General features: G+C 38.0%; 1 non-coding gene across 1 annotated transcript; it reads left to right on the top strand.

The window, feature by feature from the left end:
• Positions 1-2,091: 2,091 nt before the first annotated feature.
• Positions 2,092-2,198, top strand: LOC113898927. The gene has a single exon (XR_003512784.1). It is a non-coding gene; the product is annotated as a U6 spliceosomal RNA (small nuclear RNA).
• The last annotated feature ends 5,702 nt before the right edge of the window (positions 2,199-7,900 follow it).

The raw sequence follows: 7,900 nt of genomic DNA, 5'->3' as shown, positions 1-7,900 counted from the left end.
TTGTAATATATATCAGTTTAGGATATGGAAAATATATCAATTTACAGAAATAGCTTAAATGAGGCATTCTCTATTATCACGTAACAAAACTACCTATGACCTACTTCCCATCACCTTCCTTATGACCCACAGGAGGCAGCTTTTACTCTGTGCTTGAAATTATGCTATCCTTTTACACCACAGGTCAGAATGAGAAACTACCTATAGCCTATCACAAGAATTAACTATGAGAATGTTGTTTGGGTCTTTAATTAAACTTTTTAGGGCAGATTTTGGTTCATAGCAAAATTGAGTAAAAGGTATTGAGTTTCCATATCCTCCCTGTCTCTCCAACCACACATAAAACCCCACCATCAACCTACCGTCAGAGTGGTCATTTGTTACAATGGCTGAACTCACTTTGACACATCTGGGATTTTTATTAAGGAGTGTTTTCTCTAAAAGCATGCACAGGATACATTAGTTTCAGAACAAACAGTAAATTTGCTTCTCTGAAGCAGTGGATTAGTTTGACATTTTTGTATCATTAACCATTGGTTTTTGTGTTTCTGTTTTAACTAATAAATTGGCCGCTGGATCTGTCCAATCTCAAAAGTCTCTCAACATGTGTTTTATAAATTAATTTTAATTCTCCTACATTTTATTACTCCCCACCTTTAATTTCTCTTACCTATGAGATATTCATTTAGATATCCTTTAAAACCTTTGCAATTCTGGCATTTTTGTCATATTAATCTCTTGGAACAAGGGATACAAAATATTTAAATTTAGTTTCTTTTCAATTATTTTCATCTGAGGGACAGAAAAAAGTATCAAATGATACAATTTATTCGGTATTAAATTTCAGAACAATCTCTCTACTAGCAGGAGATACAAAATTTGAAATGCTTGTTACAAAAGACATTTCATTTGCATGGATGAAAATAATTAGGAAGCAACAGTGACACCTGTGGGGGATGATACATAAACATATTACCTAAATTATGCCCAGTGTGTTTACTTAGTGGGGCTTTATGTAACAAGTACATGTGGGCACAATGATTATATGTTAACCTGTATAATTAAGAAAGTGATTTGCTTAACAAGTAATTTGTAATAAAATGCCTAGCCAGTAATCATAAGCACAAGCCATATGTTTTTAAATATGACCCAAACATTTGCATAGTGTTTATGTACAATAAATTAAAGCAAAATGAAAAATCTGCTGACAAGAAATAAGTAGCAATAAGGGTAGAGCAATGTATTAAATCCTTCATTCTGGATCATTTAGGTAATGTTCCATTCATTTTAGATTCATGAGTAGAAGCCTTTACAGATTGGGCATGCATACCATAAATCTGGAGTTATCCATTATTAGGTGGCGTTTTGCTGTTTGCAGTTGTACATGTTTACTTTGTGCATAATTAACTGCATAATAGCTGTCTGTGTTTTGCACTGAATTTACACTCAGGCTCTCGTCAAAACAAATGACTCCAGAAAGTAGGATGCTTCCATTCAGTTCCCTGCAATCTGCACTTCCTAATACAGGTTTACAGAAATGGTTTTGATTGTGACTCTCGGTATCCTAACGCCTTCAGCAGCTAATGTGTGTGTTGGAGCTTAACTTATTAAACTCCTAGATACATAAAGAGTATGGATGGGTGGAGACAGGAGGAAGCAGAGCACACCTAAGAAGAGCCAAGAAAGAAATTTCCATGAAAATAACAAGCACAGTGTCTAGTTGGACAGGCAAGTGATCACTGAGCAGCATAAAACAATGGATCAACATACATCCCAGGAGTTCTTTTGCATATACGATTGTGACGGCCAAATTAACCATCTGAGAGAGGGCAGAGTCTGAAAATGGGCTGTCAGAAGAACCAACAAGATACATTCCAATCACCCATTTTGTTTACAGCCAGATAAACTCAGAAGGATAAATTACCAAATTAAATTAATCAACAAGAAACTGGTATAATTAAATAACAAAGAATAAGAGAAGTAAAAGGGATAAAATAAAAGATAATAGAGACTGAATTTTATTGATTATGACTACTTGTTGACACAGTAGTTGATAAACTTTTTAAAAGCATGATATATGAGGCTGTATATGTGCTTGCTTCGGCAGCACATATACTAAAATTGGAACAATACAGAGAAGATTAGCATGGCCCCTGTGCAAGGATGACACGCAAATTCGTGAAGCGTTCCATATTTTTTGACTTTTCACTCTCATGCATTGGAGGAGGAAATGGCAACCCACTCCAGTGTTGCTGCCTGGAGAATCCCATGGACAGAGGAGCCTGGTGGGCTGTGGTCTATGGGGTCACACAGAGTCGGACACGACTGAAGCGACTTAGCAGCAGCAGCAGCATATATTCTATTGAAAGTAGTCTCACTGTGTTCTTAATCAAAAGTTAAATGAAACATTTACAGAAACAAAAATTTTCTTTATCTCTAGAAGTGGTCATTTCCGGGGAAAGAAAAGAGGGAGATTTAAAATGGCTTAACCAGTTCTCCAAGTTGTATTTGTAAGGTTATTATTATTATTTTGATGACAAAGGGTGAATTGTTTGAACTGGAACTTTGAAACAAAGATGTGTTAAGTAGTAATTTTCCTTGTTTCAGAATCCAAAATGTCATTTAAGGATGTAAGCATAAATAATATGTCATATGTATAATACATGACTCTCAGAAATATTCATCATCAAAATTATAATTCCACATTATCTGCTTCTACTTTAAGTATTTACTTATCTTTATAGAAAAGCATTTTATGCATTTAACAATATTTTCTTATTTTACTATTATCCAAAATCTCTAAAGATGCTATTCTCTGCATGTTATTTCTTAAAATTATTAAGCTTCACATAATGCATCCAAGTAATTACTTTTCAAAACACTCTGAAGCAATATTTTGGTTGCAAAATTAAGTATCTCAAAGAATCAGCTCAGAAAATAAAAATTAAGAATGACTTCATTGTGATTCTGGCAAGAAGATGGCGTAAATCAAACAGAATTTCTAGGACCACACTCTACCACTGCTACACTTGGAACACAGTGATTTTATATAAATAAATACATGCATAATGATATTATAAATATATAATGCATACAATGTATAAATAAATAAATGTGTAATATATATCAAGTGCCTTGATAGAACTCTGTGGACCAGAACCAGATTAGAAATCCACATGCATATCAATACACAGAGACATAAACTATGCTCACAGACAAGATGCTTTGGTATCACAAAGACACCAAAACTATCCATTTTTTCAATGTCACTCTGATAAGAGAAAATTCTCAACATGGCTTTACATGGAAACTTGGCAAGTGGCACTCAGTTAACATAGAAGACATAAACAAAAGTACATAAGACCATTTAAAAAAAAAGTGAAAGATATTATAAAGGTCATAGTAATTATTCATGTGGCGTCCACCACAACACACTACCTTTTGTCGTGCTGGGCTCTGCTAGCCCTGCTGGCCTTTGCAACCAAACTGGTGTGACTTGTGCTGGGTCCAGCCTGGTGAGCAGTCAGGGGTTTTCCCCAGCTGAGGTGGCCCCGTCTCAGCCCTGGCTCTCATGTGATATTCACAAGTCTGTGCCTCACTCCGAAGGAGTTTTCACCAAAGCCTCTGTGGTGGCTGACTTGGCCGATATGGAAAGCCCACTCGCTCAGCATTCAATTACCCTAGCCTTCTCTATAGGGAATGAAAGAACTTCTAAGTCTCTCAATGTGAAATGAGGTCCTAGCAGCTTCAGAAAAACTAAAAACAACCAACACCTGAGCAAACTGGTGTCTGGTTGGAATGAAAGAACGTCTAAGGTTCTCAACCAAAAGACATTCTAGAAGCTTCAGGAAAACTAAACAGCCAACACCTGAGCTATTGGTCTTTGGTTGGAAGGGTTAGGTGAAGTGTTGGCTGAAGGAGGAGGGGCTCAGCTGAAGAGTGTTAAGAACAGTTTTAACTACTAATGCAGTGCATATTTGCAGCAAGCCTGCAAGTTTGCTTCAAGAGGGCATATCCCAGATGAGAGCAGGGAACTGAAAGCAGCCTTTGAGTCAAAGTATCAATTTTATTCATGGGTTTAAAGTCTCAGCTACAGTGCACTTCTTAGATTATCTACTACTTCACCTTCTCTGAGATGTCTTTCACTCTACACCTGTTTAGTCCTATCTTACCTACCCCACTTCTCACCAAAATTCCCTGGGAAGAAACCAAGTTTCATTTCTCATCTCTGTGCAAGTTAGCCTTTAAGAATAAGAGTAAGCTTGGTGGCAAAGATGTGATGGAACATGGGATGCAGAAGAGCAGAAGATCAGAGAACTGGAAGCTCAATTAGGAAGTATATAAAACATACTGCACTTACTTACATTAATTTCCAATGCCCTCCTCTAGGGAACGTAAATACTCTAAAAACATTGCATTTTTACAATACTTTAGATACGGTTGTTCATATATATTAAGAAAAGGGACTAATATGTCTAGTTCAGCTCGCAATTAGTGAACTGTTGATGTGGATTAAATACATTTAAAAAGGCAAACGGAAAACTGAGAAAACATTTAATATGTATGATGGGGAAAACTGAAACCTTAACTATGTGAAATGCTAAACCAGTGTTTAGTCTAAATCTCTGCAAAACAAGTTTCCAAGGATTGAAATTTGTATCTTAAAAAGTTTGTTTTTAATGTGGACACTGATATCTCAGAAGCAGAAATGGACAACAGTGATGACATTTAAGAGGATAGTACTGTTGATAAAAGGAAAATACTGTTACTACTGAACATGCTGGTACAAGCGGGGAACTTAAGTTCTTGATTCTCTTCATACAGAAAGAGGGTGATTGATGTAGCAAAGTTTCTGGCTTGCCTCAAGTGTGTATTTAAAATCAGCAATGCTCAGTTTTTGCAGTTAGTTCCTTGGCATAGTAAGGGCAACTTAATAGGTTATAATGTAAAAAAGGAACTGCCAAGTTGAAAAATAACAGACCTAAAAAGTACCAAAGCATAGAATTAAAAGATCAAATAAAAAATGATGATGCTTTGAAGAAGGCATGCCATGACAGAAATGCAATGCATCCAATTTCCCAGAAATTTTAGCTGATGCTTATATCAACAGACCATAATAATCAACAGTAACTACATTCTTACCAGGGGATAAACAATTTCCTAAATAGTTTATATTCATTTTTCTATTTAACTTTTATGGCATCTCTATAACCAAGATACTATTTACCCAATTTGCAGATGAGGAAACTGATTATTTAATAGGTATTTGCCCAAAGGCATAACAACATTAATTAGTGGATCTTAGATGGCACCCCACTCCAGTACTCTTGCCTGGAAAATCCCATGGACAGAGGAGCCTGGTAGGCTGCAGTCCATGGGGTCACTGAGGGTCGGACAGGACTGAGAGACTTCACTTTCACTTTTCACTTTCATGCATTGGAGAAGGAAATGGCAACCCACTCCAGTGTTCTTGCCTGGAGAATCCCAGGGACGGGGGAGCCTGGTGGGCTGCCATCTATGGGGTCACACAGAGTCAGACACAACTGAAGTGACTTAGCAGCAGCAGCAGCAGATTTAAACTCAGCTTTGAATGACAGATCAAGCTACAGATTAAGCCTTTAGTCATAATCTTGTACATTCAAATATTTTTATCATCTCAAAAGCAATATAATTAGTCTCTTTCATCTTGGAAACTCATTTTTGGAGATCACTAGTTATTTAGGCACTGTGATGTTCACTGCAGCACTGTTTACAAGAGCCAGGACACAAAGCAACCTAAATGTTTATCCACAGAAGAATGGATAAAGATGATGTGGTACATATATACAATGGAATGTTACTCAGCCATAAAAAAAGAATATTTCAGGTATTTCATGTGCCATTTGCAGACACATGAATGAACCTACAGATTGTCATAGAGAGTGAAGTTAAGTCAGAAAAACAAAAGCAAATATCATCTAATATCACTTACATGTGGAATCTAGAAAAATGGTACAGATGAACTTAGTAGCAAGGCAGAAATAGAGTCACAGATGTAAAGAATAAACATGGTTTCCAACATGGGAAAGAGGAAGGTATAACAAATTGGGAGGTTGGGATTGACATATATACACTCAGTTCAGTTCAGTTCAGTCGCTCAGTCTGTCCAATTCTTTGTGACCCCATGAATCGCAGCATGCTAGGCCTCCCTGTCCATCACCATCTCCCAGAGTTCACTCAAACTCACATCCATCGAGTCGGTGATGCCATCCAGCCATCTCATCCTCTGTTGTCCCCTTTTCCACCTGCCCCCAATCCCTCCCAGCATCAGAGCCTTTTCCAATGAGTCAACTCTTCACATGAGGTGGCTAAAGTACTGGAGTTTCAGCTTTAGCATCATTCCTTCCAAAGAACACCCAGGGTTGATCTCCTTTTGAATGGACTGGTTGGATCTCCTTGCAGTCCAAGGGACTCTCAAGAGTCTTCTCCAACACCACAGTTTAAAAACATCAATTTTTCAGCCCTCAGCTTTCTTCACAGTCCAACTCTCGCATCCCATACATGACCACTGGAAAAACCATAGCCTTGACTAGACGGACCTTTGTTGGCAAAGTAACATCTCTGCTTTTTAATATGCTGTCTAGGTTGGTCAAAACTTTCCTTCCAAGGAGTAAGCGTCTTTTAATTTCATGGCTGCAGTCACCATCTTCAGTGATTTTGGAGCCCCCCACAAAAAAAGTCTGACACTGTTTCCACTGTTTCCCCATCTATTTGCCATGAAGTGATGGGACCAGATGCCATGATCTTCGTTTTCTGAATGTTGAGCTTTAAGCCAACTTTTTCACTCTCCTCTTTCACTTTCATCAAGAGGCTTTTTAGTTCCTCTTCACTTTCTGCCATAAGGCTGGTGTCATCTGCATATCTGAGGTTATTGTTATTTCTCCCGGCAATCTTGATTTCAGCTTGTGTTTCTTCCAGCCCAGAGTTTCTCATGATGTACTCTGCATATATATAAGTTAAATAAGCAGGGTGACAATATACAGCCTTGAAATACTCCTTTTCCTATTTGGAGCCAGTCTGTCGTTCCATGTCCAGTTCTAACTGTTGCTTCCTGACCTGCATATAGGTTTCTGAAGAGGCAGGTCAGGTGGTCTGGTATTCCCATCTCTTTCAGAATTTTCCAGTTTATTGTGATCCACACAGTCAAAGGCTTTGACATAGTCAATAAAGCAGAAATAGATGTTTTTTTTCTGGAACTCTCTTGCTTTTTCTATGGTCCAGTGGATGTTGGGAATTTGATCTCTGGTTCCTCTGCCTTTTCTAAAACCAGCTTGAACATCTGGAAATTCACGGTTCACGTATTGCTAAAGCCTGGCTTGGAGAATTTTGAGCATTACTTTATCTCATTAGATAACTAATGAGAACCTACATGGATAGCACAGACTTCCCTGGTGGCTCAGTGGTAAATACCCCAACCCAGGAAACATGGGTTCAATCCCCAGGTTGGGAAGATCCTCTCTTCTCCTTTTCCTCCAAGGAAAATAAATGGCAACCCAGTTTCTTTTTAATTTATTTTTACTTGGAGGATAATTGCTTTACAGTATTGTATTGGTTTCTGCCATATATCAACATGAATCAGCCATAGGTATATGCATGTCCCCTCTCTTTTAAACCTCCCTCCCATCTCCCACCCCTTCCCACCCATCTAGGTTAACACAGAGCACTGGATTTGAGTTCCCTCAATCATAAAGCAAATTTCCACTGGCTATCCACTTTTATATATGGTAAGGCATATGTTTCAATCCACTCCAGTACTCTTGCCTGGGAAATCCCATGGACAGAGGAGCCTGGTGGACTATAGTCCATGGGGTCATTAAAAATCAGACACAACTTAGTGACTAAGCACCAACAACTGTATAGC

Source organism: Bos indicus x Bos taurus, chromosome 9 (genome assembly GCF_003369695.1).
Source record: "Bos indicus x Bos taurus breed Angus x Brahman F1 hybrid chromosome 9, Bos_hybrid_MaternalHap_v2.0, whole genome shotgun sequence".
NCBI classification, from domain to species: Eukaryota; Metazoa; Chordata; class Mammalia; order Artiodactyla; family Bovidae; genus Bos; species Bos indicus x Bos taurus.
This window is presented reverse-complemented; position numbering and strand designations above follow the sequence as displayed.